General features: G+C 36.5%; 1 protein-coding gene and 1 long non-coding RNA gene across 2 annotated transcripts in view; one reads left to right on the top strand and one right to left on the bottom strand.

Moving 5' to 3' along the window:
• Nucleotides 1–13518, bottom strand: part of LOC106871356 (sodium- and chloride-dependent transporter XTRP3) — a 182372-nt gene that overhangs the window by 140452 nt on the left and 28402 nt on the right. The window lies entirely within an intron of this gene.
• On the top strand, nucleotides 4684–7142 carry LOC106876329 (uncharacterized). The gene is made up of 2 exons (XR_001410231.1): nucleotides 4684–5880; nucleotides 7088–7142. It is a non-coding gene; the product is annotated as an uncharacterized LOC106876329 (long non-coding RNA).

Genomic DNA, 13518 nt, shown 5'->3' with positions numbered 1-13518 from the left:
AGGGTATTTTTCGATGTTATTTATTATTATTATTATTATTATTATTATTATTATTATTATTATTATTATTATTATTATTATTATTATTATTATTATTCAGGTCAGTGCCTGGAAACAACTCGGAATCTTGGGGTTAGTAGCCCGCGCTCTTAACCACTACGCCATATGTATTTGACAACGTGTATGTGTAGATGTGCATGTTTGAATGTGAGATCTATATGTTTGTGTAGACCTTCAGCAATTCGAAACACTCATACCGTTTGCGTATGCAATAGATATATATTATATTTAAGATATTAGAAACACTACATTTCGGACATAATCCATCATTTCAACGGAGATAACAACGTTAAATTAACTCTCCTAGTGCAACGGTTTCTAGATTTATCATTTATCATCCACTTCCATAAAATCTATGGCTAATAGCGGTTATTCTTTAGCATTTCATTTTTAGCTGGATCTCGGTTAGTAGACATATATTTTTGTTTTTATATAACATTTTCATGAAGCTTTTTTTCATATGATAAGAATACTCTACATGCTTACATCTTTTTCATCTTTTTATGTGGTTAAACTTTATTTTGTGATAACCTTGTAAACCTGTTTTTCTTCCTTTTTCTTGTATAGAACTCTATATTTCAATCTGCCACTCAGTAACTAGAATAGATTCAATTAACATTAGCCCTAATCGCAAAGCTGACTTACGTGCATACAGCAGAAATCCATACAAGTGTCATTATTTTCAATATTAATATTTCTTTCAGTCGGTTTATATTTTTTGAGCTGTCACTGCATTGCAAGCACAGCTGTAAACGCCTTGGCTTCGAGAAAGAAATCCATGCAATGTGTGTGTGGGTGGGAAATCTCTGGCAATGTTTTCTTTCCTTCTATTTAACTGGTATTTGCGATCATCCATTTCTTACATTATTTACATTTTGTTATATCTGGACTACTTCTTGAGATTTTATGGCTTCGCATGATTGTCCACTTTCGTTTGCCTTGAGCATCTTTGTTTGTGGTTATTTTTTCTATCTATGCTTCTTACTAAACTACTTCTATAGCTGATGCTCTCGGCGTGACATTTGATATTTATTTTATTTTTATCAAGTTTCGAAAGTAAGGGTCAAAACGTTACTTTTTCTCAAAGGTTCATTACTTTTATATCACTTTTTAAGATTCGGCTAGAAACTCTTGTTCAGGCACTCTTAGATTTTAATTGTTTCTTTTATGCTATACTGCAATATTTTCCGTACCATCTTTTTCTCATTTCGTTACTAATTTAATAGAGACCGAATGTTTTTTTCCCTTATCTTTTTTGTCTTTTTCTGTTGATTACTTGCATTTTAGTATCTCTAAATAAATGGTTCTGAGAGAATACCTACTTTCCACTGTAAGCACATTTCCATATATTTAATTTAATTTGGTAATTGTGTTCATTTTTATTAAGCCTCGGACGCCGATATTTTCTTTTGTATTTTTCTGATTTTTTAAAAATTCATATTTGACTATTTACTAACATACACTTTAAAAAAAGAAAAATGAAAAGAAAAGATAGGGCAAAGCAGCCGAAGTCGGAAGGAATGGGGCGTTGAGCCACATATCCCAAAACACGGAGAATGGCCAACGACACTTGCCGCAGTAGCCACCCAACCTTGTGGGGCTCATTTCTCCAGCGGGCGGCAGCTATCCTTATTTTGCGGAGGAAATCGGTGGTTCGGATTCCTAGAACACCTAACGTCTCGACGGCAACCGACACAAACTGATAGCGGTCGGCCAAGCACTTGTACTCATCGATTTTCCTCCACTTGTGGCGCATGTTGTATAATCAAGTTTCTCTATGTGAACAAATTTAGTTGATCCATAGGAATATCTTTTACCATTTTATTTGTTTCTATATTAATTCTCTCAGGCTCATGACCTTCTACTATGTAAAACTACAGACACCTTTATATACACTGTAAAGTATACATTAAGAATAGCAACAAAACAGCAACAACAACAGCACGTATAACCGCAACAGAAACTTTAGAAACAGAAATATCAATATGACTAACATCAACAGCAAATTTGACAGTAGTATCAACGGGGGAGAGGGATCGAAGAATAATAATATCCGGAAGATATTCCAACCCAATATTCCCTCTTTCAGTGACCCTATTTTCCCCACTCCTGCATGCACAAACACGGACATACACACTCAGGAAAAAATGCTCTTGAGGCGTCCAAATCGGAGTTTTCCGGCCATATCCATTGTGAGGAGGGAGAAGCGCACCAAAAGCAAAAATAAACTAAATAACTGAAAATATCAAAATACAAAGCAGCACCAACTCTACATCGGCTTCAAACAATGCTAAGTCCACAACAAGTACACAATAACTACACCTCCATCTACACTAACATTAACGAAAAGCAAACACAAACGAAACAACGAAGACACGAGAGGTGAACTAGCAGTCAAACACAGCAAAAATCAATACCAACTGAGTACACAAATCTTTTGACAACAACAAATTGCACCCACTTCCAGCTTTGTGCTCGTAAGCAGGAAAAATAAGAACTCCTGTCTTACATAACACATAGAGATATAGAGTTAGGGAGGGAGGATCTGAAATTGGAAAGACTGCCGAGAGACAGATATAGGGAAATGAGAGGAGAAAATACTTCACACGATGTTGGAAGTCATGGTCTCGAACAGGATACCTCAGGTTTTCTCAAAGGAAACTCACACAGAGAGTGGATTTTGATACACCCAGTTGTCTACAGCAAAGCCATTTTCAAATGGCATGCGTTTCTTCTTTCTTTCTATACTATCAGCAGGGCATTTTTACGAGTGGGTTGCATAAATGCATGTCGTTCAGAGTCAAACAGGTGCAGCGGGTGGGGGCCACTCGAAGACCACAGTCCACTATGGATTTGATGATCATAATCAAGATATAGATTTACCACACACGTCCTATGACAGCTATTTTAGATGGTTTTGAGACTAGCACATCTCTTAGTCGACTTGGAATGGGAGGTGAACCGAAGTGTTTCAGAAAAGTCTGCTTATCATGATACGATCCGTCTTCCCGGACGTGGACAAGATGATGGTGATTCTGGACGTGAACAGTAGCAAAGTTGATGACTTCAGATTAGAACTGTCTCCACTCTTACCGAAGCGAAGCGACCATATTTCTTCAGCGTCTGGAAGCGTTTCTTGAAATGTTCTTCTATTTATTGTTGGAGACAAAAGACACGCTATTTTGGAAGCACGTTTGGGTTAAGTGGTGCTAGCTAAGAGAGGAAGAGAGAGAGAGAGTGAGAGAGAGAGATGCAAAAACAAAGCAGACCTGTTCAAATATTTCTAACCCACTGGCATCAACTCACTGGATTTTCCGAATGTGCCAATGTGAACATGAACAAACAGCATCGGGTCATCCAAATCGCATCTAAACTGAATTTACCGTGGTTCACCCGACAGAGATTGAATGGTATCCAAAATTCAAGCAGGCTGGTTTAACAGAACAAAGATTTGTGATCTGTACGGTCGACGTGTATAGACTACCTAGACAGGAATCAGGGTACTGGAAAATGAACACGCCTTTTCCGGCGTGCCAAGTTCACAGAGACCAGAGAACTAGTTAATAGTGATTTAATGGAAGTAATCAACAACTGATAGTGCTTATTCGCAAAAGGGAAAGTGCGGGTTGAGAGGAAAGGGCTGTCCCCTATAGATTTGTTGCAAGGTGAGTGAATGTGGCGAGGATAGCTCAAGTGAGTGGGTTTCCTCTAAGGTGGCTGTTGAATGATAAAATAAATACCGTAGTCGATAAAATAAGTACCAGTTAAGTATTACGTCAATGCAATCAACTTCTCCCACAAAATTGATTGCTTTGTGCTAGTATTGTTGTTGTTAAAATAGTCATTTTTATTGTTTTTGTTCCTGCTGCTACTGTTGTAATTGTGTCGTTGGTCATATTATTATTAATAATTTTTGTTTGACAACGTGGCCTACTGTCAGAATTGTTAGCACGCCGGGCCGAATGTTTAGCGATATTTCATCCGTCTTCACTTTATCTGGTCAAATTTCACCGAGGTCCACTTTGCCTTGGTGAAATAAGTACCAGTTGAGTACTGAGGCCCATGTAATCAACATACCCTCCACCCCGAAATTGCTGGCTCTGTGCCAAAATTTGAAATCAATATTTTTAGTTTGACTGCATTCATCCAGACCATCAAAAGATACTTGTGTTCTTTTAAGTTTTGCATTTTGTGTCTTATTTGTCCCGTAGGAAATATCTACACGTTTTATCTGGATAATATTACATAGAAACTAAACTGCACTAAACTGTGATTTCTTTTTATGATAACCTCACTACAAGATCGTTTCCGTGTTAAACAATTGTTGTTACAACAGAAGCAAAAACTTCGTAATGTCATCTTTAAAAACGTGGTTTTCTATGATGGATTCATAAATTTTGTTGGTTGAAGGAGTAAGAGTGAGAGAAATGCAAATAATTCGAAGAGCAATAACGACTCTACAACATATATATAAAAAGACAACAATAGCGTCATGGAAACAGCCACTAATGTTGCCGCCATAGAAACCAAGATCATTGACGTCACTGTCAGTGTAACTGTTACCGCTACAGTTTTGACGTCACTGCATAGATAAAAACGATTCACATTGCCATTTACAGCAGAAGCAGGTACAGGTATCAAGAAGCAGCATAAGAGACATTATAAACAAAAACAACGGAGATAAATGAAAACAAAAGATAACATGAACAACGCTGGTCTTATTGTTCGCTAAAAGTACTAGGTGACTGCAGGTAGCCTGTCTAACTCACAAAACCTATTCTTGAAAGATCGAGCAGAAATAGCAGTTCTCTTGAGCCTTAGTGGGGCACTACTACCAGAGCGTCGTATCTGTCCCCCAAAAACGAATGACCTGGTTAAAGTACATACACTTTTGCTTCTAGTGAAAAGAATATATTTCGCAAGTTGGAAGATCCGTCTGTTATCAAAATTCACTCTATGGTGATCTCTGTATACCATGGCTAACGACGCATAGGAATATACTGAGGCAAATGTATCTACAGCCGTTATAAATAACGCATAGATATGTATTGAAGCTGAGGGACTTGCAAGCCCTATTAATGATGCTTAAGAAGAGATTGCTGAACCTTCGAAACGACTGTAACGGTGAATAGCAGTGCTCCCCTGTTTTTCCCCATACACAGCTCACCTTTTAAGCTAGGTCATGAGCAAATTGAGCTGGGGATTTGTAATGCACTTGGTACACTCAACCTGCTGGACAATATTCTTGACAGAAATTCGACTGTTGCAGTCTATAATGAGTTACTGCGTATAATCTCGACGATAGATTGCAGGCGACCATGGGTATCGACGAGAGCATTAAAATAGTATCCATTTCTGAAAAAAAAGTCTAGGGATAAACAACAGCTACGACAAGTCGTATAGTCCTATAATAAAGCATTGCTTGTTTAGATCAATCTCTACACAGAGAAATGCTAACTGCCGAACCTTCCGAAATGCCGCCGTGTGAAGTAACAGTCCAACATGACTCGTTATGTGTCCGCACATTGTCAACCTGTAGCTAATGCAGAATAATTGCTTTCATGTGTAGGAGAGAACCGACAGGCAGCCAAGTCTATGGTGACGAATGCTTCACTATTTTCTCTTAGCTAGGAAAAGTGGTTAGTCGTGCACTGCCTGTTGATTGTAATGAAGGAAGTTGTATGATCGACGTGGTTAAATGTTTTGAGCACTGGCGACTTTTTTAGTAAAAGGGTATATTGCAGAAGTGGTGAGGTAAAATCTGACTATGCGACTGTGGAAACTGAAAGCGTTTTTATACCATTAATGCTGCAGGACTTTGTAAGCTCTTCTCCCAAAATACCTTTGTTTGGTTTCCCTCCTGTTGGGAGCTCGTATGTTTTTGTTGACGATTAACTATTATTATTATTATTATTATTATTATTATTATTATTATTATTGTTATTATTATTAGTGAGAGAGCAGTGCATGCTGTCAAAGTAACACTAGCGTAAATTATACGTAGCTCAGTATACCCATCATGACTACCCGCCTCATAAAAGGTATACCAGGCACATGGTTCATAGTCATATGTGCGCGGCATGGTGTTCCCATATGAAGATAAAGAGCGCATGATCTTGTAGATAGGGCCCAGTTAGAATTTAGAGTCGAATAGCCCATCCTGGACAAAAGGTTCCTGAATAAGGGTTGTTTAAGGTTGTTAAACGAAACACCCATGTTTTTAGAAGTGAATTTACTCAAACTCCAAAGAACTCCTCTCAACACCTGGCTATGATGCTCCCCACTACTTCTGCTCGTGATCAGAGATGCACATATCGTCAGCCACCAAGGGATATGCTCATCTGGTTAAGGTCTAACAACTGGCAAGCAGATCTTTGGTATTAAGTAGAATATTTACTGTAGCCCATCTTTTATGCCAAGACAAAACAATGTACATGATAACACTTCCAGTCAGTTAAGATCAGAAACCATGAGAGCCACTGCCTGGTACTGTATTAGGGTATTTATTATTATTATTATTATTATTATTATTATTATTATTATTATTATTATTATTATTATTATTATTTTTATTATTATTATTATTATTATTATTATTAAAGTGAGCTGGCAGAATCGTTACTACTCCGTATCAATAGCTGCATCAGCAACAGCAGCAGTAGCAGCAACAACAATAATAAAACGTCAGTAACCGATTTAGTTTTACTGATATTATGCGGGCCTTCAATGAAAGTTAAATCTAAATTCTTTGATTTACTAAGTGAACAGATAACTCTTCATAAGAGATTTAGGAAGATTTAGTATAGTCTTTAACTTAAAATAATATCCATAATCCTATCACTGTATTGGTATATTATATTCGATTATGCATGTAAAGATAATGGAAATATATCTTAGAAGTTTATCAATTCTAAAACTTCTTGTTCTCATATTAGTTTCTAATGTTATATCCAGTGAACTAGCACTTATGCCACAATGCAATTGCATGTAATAATAATGTCAGTGTGTTTTCTATTTCTTTTTACAGAGAATGTCATCTCTTACCGGTTGCTTGAGCAATAAAAGAAATGTGTCTACTGTTATGATCATCTTGTTTTGTTTACTTGCCATTTAATCAATATTTCTGCAAAGCATTCAGATCCATCACTTTGAATATGCCGGCTCTCGTTTGCTTACCTACTGACGTAAGATCTATTAAGTCAAGATAGTTCTTAATGTGTAGATTACTTAGAATAACATAATGTAACAAACAAAATCCTCACATTTAAGTACATTTATTTAGAATCCAACGGAGCAGCGGAGCTTCTAATTTGTTCATTTAATTTGCTAGAAGTAACAATCGAAACTTTATCTTATTTCACCACCCAAAAAGGCGAGTGCGCACTAGACAATTTTGTTTAGATTTATTATATCTTAATAAAATATCGAATGCTTAGAAATGGTAACCTTTTGCTTATAAGTATGCTCGACAATTACTGATTTGTGAGCTCTAAGCAACAAGAACAAGAACAATATGTACTCATTGACTTGCTGCTTCTATAAACATGGCGTTATTTTTATTCGTATAACCTAGATTTAAGTATTGGTTTCAAAATTTGGTACAAGGCCAGCAATATAGGGGTGGGGGGTCAGTTGATTACATCGACTCCAGTGTTCAACTGGTACTTATTTTATCGAGCTCGAAAGGATAAAAGGCAAAGTTGACTGCAAAGGAATTTGAAATCATAACGTAAAGTCGAACGATATGTCGCTAAACATCTCGGCCGGCCTGCTAACGATTCTGCCAGCTCGCCGTCTTGACCAAGTTTTTGATATAAAAGATTAACTAGGACGAGCACAAATCAGTTTCATATTCTTCCTCGCATTGATATACTAAATGCTGCAACTGTATTGGTGTAATGTTCTACAAATATGTTCCTGCAGCAGTTGTACTCAACTGCACTTCTTAGAACTTTTTAGCAAGAGTTTTGACACAAGTGTATCATAATACAAAAATTTGTGACATAATGTCATATAACATACTATGTATATAACTTCTGACCATATTGCTAAGCACACTGAATTCCTCTCTAATAGTTGATTGAATCTATCCCCTCTGTGATTATGGCTGTGTTGTCTCAATATCAAATATACAACCCACTTAAGAATTCTTCTGTTGTATTGCACTCCCCACATTCCTTCTCCAAACTTTCAGTTATGTTTAATTATTTATTAACCTTCACTTGCCTCAAATAAATACTAACAGATCAGAGAGGAGTTTCAAAGAACTATGACAAAAAAAACATACCTGTTAATTGAGATGATTGTGCCTCCTGATCGAAATATCCCAGGAAAAGAATTTGAAAAACGGTCGAAATATAAGTATATGGACATTGAGATATCTAGGATGTGCCACTTAAAAACTAAAACAATCCCTGCTGTGGGTGCCCTGGGAATGATTCAGAAAGGTAGTGACAATTCTTTTGACCAGATCCCCAAGAAACCAACAAAACGGGACTCAAACAATTGAGCTAATATCAACCGCCCAGTCCGTCTAATATATACATGCCTTAGGTCTCTGGTCGAGACCCGGTTAGAAGATCATACAAATCATTCGGAAATTAATAATAATAATAATAATAATAATAATAATAATAATAATAATAATAATAATAATGATAATAATAATAATAATACATCGACCTCAGTGGTTAACTGGTACTTATTTTACTTATGAAACGACATTAGATATATTTATTAAAAATGTGAATAGTACTCGGAATTGGGCGAAATTGGAGGAAAGTGTAAAATTACGATCGAAAACATTTTTATCTTTACTGCTGGAGGATAATTAGGAAAGAGAGTAATATCGGTTTCAAGTTTGGTGCCAGGCCTGCAATTTGGGGGAAGAGGTAAGTTGACTACATCGATGCCAGCACTCAACGGGTATTTATTTTATCGAACCCGACATTATGAAAGGTAAAATCGACTTCGGCGGGATTTGAACTCAAAACATAATGCATTTTACCCGGTGTGCTAACGATTCTGCCAGCAATTTCCAAGAAAGGTGGTTAGTTGATACTATCCAGGTTAGTACTTCATTGGTACTCAGCTTTATCGCTCTTCGGAAAGATGAAAGTCAAAGTTGACCTCAGTGGGATTTGAACTCAAAATGTAAAATGCCAGAACAAATGCCGCAACGAAGGAAATGAACAGTAGCAGCCAGCAACAGCGGTAGTAGTAGTAGTAGTAGTAGTAGTAGTAGTAGTAGTAGTAGTAGTAGTAGTAGTAGTAGTAGTAGTAGTAGTAGTGGTAGTAGTAGTGGTAGTAGTAGTGGTAGTGGTAGTAGTAGTAGTGGTAGTGGTGGTAGTAGTAGTAGTGGTGGTAATAGTAGTAGTAGTAGTAGTGGTAGTCGTAGCAGTAGTAATAGTAGCAGTAGCAGTAGCAGTAGTAGTATTAGTAGTAGTAGTAATAGTAGTATTAGTATTAGTAGTAGTAGTAGTAGTAGTAGTAGTAGTAGTAGTAGTAGTAGTAGTAGTGCAAAAAAATTGTTGTTCTACTATTTTCGTTATTATTACTATGCGTGTGTTACGGAGACATTATTGCAAAATACCAGCAGAGGAAACTGTGAGGAAATGTTGAAAGGTGAAGCACGTCAGAACTTGGATTGAATCAATATTGTGTTTAATAATATAGGTTGTTGCTTGAAGATTTCTGATAATAAAATACCTGAATGTGTTCTTGGCGAAGACATCTGCAAACAATAGCATTTAAATATCATTATGATTCTAATACAGGAAATATTCTCTCCACGCCACCAGAATTAGTGGCATCAAAATCTTCAGAAAGACAATGGTCTTACAATTGAATAAAAAACTGATTCTTTGACACGTTAACCACGTAAAATACTGTTATTATTTTCCGCTAATACCTTGTCGCATCAGTATTTCATTTAAATTTGTTAAATCATTATAGTTAAAAAAATCCTTATAGATGTTATATCTTTATAGATAAAAAAAATGTATGATTCAGCCATGTGTGTGTGGTGCGTGCGTGTGTATTATGTTTCTCTGTGTGTGTGTGTGTGTATGTGTGTGAGTGTATATGTATACACCTGTGTGTTAATATATATGTGTGTGCGTGTGTGTGTGTGTGTGTGTGTGTGTAGTTAAGTCTACGTCCGGTATAGAGTAACCAATGGTTTCGCATTCACAAAAGGCTTAGTCCATGGATGTCTCGTCAGGCTCTAAAGCCGCTGCAACTACTACCGGCTTTAGGGTCTGGCGAGACGTTCATGAGACTTACACTTTGTGGATGCGAAACCATTTGTTACTCTATGACTGGACATAGACTAAACTGCATATAAATATTACTCTATGCTTTAGATTGTGCTCCATTTTCGGATATATGATACATTGATGATAGATAGATAGATAGATAGATAGATAGATAGATAGATAGATAGATAGATAGATAGATTGATAAATCTGATACACCTAATTTATCCCGGTAAACTGAAATTGATATGTAGAAAGATGCCCAAATTATTTCACTGAATCGTGAGTGGCGTTAGAGTATTTCAATTGATGTCTAGATTGTGGAGGTGAATATTTCCCACATTTAACCCATTGTTTCAGAATGTGCGTCATGGAGTATAAGTATGTACATAAGAGTGCTATATGTCTCGCTTGAAGCAAATACAGTTAGCTTGGTTCAAATGACTTTCACTGCTTTCTAATTTGGTAATATATCAATAACTATGAAACCAACAATCATAATGACAACTAGGATCGTAGAAGTACATTGATGTACTTAATTCCTAATATTTGAAGTAGTATATCGTCATGACAGGAACTGTCAGCGGATGAAAGAGAATTTTTTAAGCGTCCTTTTCATAAGATCATCGGTATTCCGTCTCTTCTTATGACTAATTTCTTTATAATATTACATGCTTAACTCTTATTGTAGTTAAAATCAAATATATTGTTTATTTCCTATATTCAGAGAAGGCGACAACGACAGCGCTTCACTGATAGTTAAGTTCAGAATGATCAACAGAAATCCCTTTAAATTCAGCAGGAATCAAATTAAAAACGTATATAATATATTTGTTATTTATTACTAACAAATAGCTCTGAAACTAACTGTGGATCAGAACAATTCTAAATATATTTTCCATCGACGTTTTTTCACGCAATGTCTTCTATATGAAATATATTATTGATTTGCTCCGTTCGCACAAGATTATAGTTTCATACAGAATGGACATCATGGATTATTGAATCAGTGATGCTCAGGGCGAGATTTTAACTCAGATGTCTTAGAAAAAGACATACATAAAGAGTTTTCGTTTGGTGAATTTCTTTTTTTTCCACTCCATAATATTAATAATGTTTCTAAGATAATGAGGGTCGGCTGAAAAATCCATAGCCTGGTATGTGACTAAATGAGGTTTATTTTTCAGCATAACCTCCCCTGTTGTCCACACACTCCTTCTATCGCTGTTGCAGTGCTTCGATTTCATTGATGAAGAAGCTTGCATCCAGTTGATAAAAGAAGTTATCAACAGCAGAGATGATGTCATCGTCACTGCGAAACTGGTTTCCAGTCAAGTGCCTTTTCATGTTGGTTAACAGATGATAGTTAAATGGGGCCAAATCAGGAAAATAGGGAGGGTTATCGAGCAGTTCTAAACCATTGAAACCAAAGACTTGTGTGGTGTAGCATTGTCCTGATGAAACAAGTTACTTTTCGTCGGTTTTACTGGGAGTTTAGTCTTGATAGCCTCTCGTAACAACTTCAGCAAGTTGGCACAGTATTCTCCATTGATGGAGAGTATAATGCGTTTCGTACCCGAACAGAGACCATCGGCTTCCTGCAGATGAAACGACCTTGGCGTTCTTTGAAGTAAGTTAGGAAGGGTGTTTCCACTGCACGGATTGTTTCTTTGTTTCTGGCTCAAAGTGATGAAGCCAATACTCATCCTGATGTGATCAGCCTGGTGCGGTTTTGATCAGGTGTCAGAAGACACGGCACCCACAGAGTAGAAGCCTTTGTCATGCCAAGTACATTGTGCAGAGTATGTTCAACTCTCTCACGGGATATGAAAATAACATTATTTGATTTATAGTCAATCGCTTGTCATCCATCAACATGTGGTGGCAGTTGACGGCTATCCAGACCTTGTCATCTTCAAAACTCTCCCTTCCCCTCCGAAATTCAGCTGCCTGCTTTTGCATTATTGATGAAGCTGAAGCGTCACTCCCTAATGTAGCATTCATGTCAGCATGAATCTTGTTGGGGACTAAAACCTCTTTCTCAGGTACTCGATAACACCACGATGCTCAATTTTGCTCATTTTCAAGAGAAGTCGCTAGTAGTTACTTTTGTAGTCTTGTTTGAATAGTCAGATGTCGGTTTACCCGGAAAGAAACGATGAGGTTATTAATAAGAGCAGTTAAAATGAACGCATGCAAGATATCACGGTTAAAATAAACGCATGCAAGATATCACAGTTAAAATGAACGCATGCAAGATATCACAGTTCTAGCATCATTTTTTAATAGGCGGCCTATGAATCTTTTAGCACACCATCGTAAGCAAGAGGCCAGAAATTTGGTACGGAGGCGACTGGTGGATTACAAACATCTCAATGTTTATTGGTACTTTATCCTATCGACCTCGGAAGTGTGAAATGAAATGTTGACCTCGTTGTGATTTGATCTCAGATTTTAAAAGACTAACGAAATACTGCAAAGCATTTTTTCTGACGCTCTAACGATTCAGCCAGATCTAAATATTTTTTGGCATGTCATAAAAGATATAAATTACCTAGTATTTCTAAAGTTATTCTCTATTAAATATTATATTCAGTCATTTAATTTTTTTTTTGTATTCTAACATTTCTTTTGTATTTTATTTTCAATATTGAAAATGATTATTTTCAATGCACTATCGTATACTTCTATGTCGGAAGTAATGGCGGCCAAAATACAAGTGGATCTGATATTTCACAAACGAATAGCAATTCTTCAATGTACGTGCAGGACGAATTACGTATTGATTCTTTTCTGTAACAAGTCATATGATTTGCTTCAGAAAACAATCGATGCCATACAGAAGTTTTTTGCTGCAACGAATTACATTAGCAGGGAGATGAAAAGTGAGGATGTTCGCAGAGTTTTAGATTTGTTTGTTCAGAAATGTATTTATATCTGCTGATTACTCGATACACCTGAAGCAAGAATAAGAATTGTTCCTACAAAATTCCAAATTACAGAAACTTGCAGTCACCGTTGACGGCTTGAGTTCATTATTCTTTTCAGCATTGTATTAAGCTGAAGTCGAACAAGCAGTCTATGAACCTTTCAGCCCAGATAAGACAGTGATTATTTTAAGTACTTGAAATAAGACAACTTCTACTGGTCTCTCTACAGCTAATTGCTCATGCAAATGATTACGAACCCTTAAATTAGTATA

The sequence above is a fragment of the Octopus bimaculoides genome, chromosome 1, assembly GCF_001194135.2.
Source record: "Octopus bimaculoides isolate UCB-OBI-ISO-001 chromosome 1, ASM119413v2, whole genome shotgun sequence".
NCBI lineage: Eukaryota > Metazoa > Mollusca > Cephalopoda > Octopoda > Octopodidae > Octopus > Octopus bimaculoides.
Note: the sequence above shows the minus strand (reverse complement) of the source record. Positions and strands in the feature narration are given on the sequence as shown.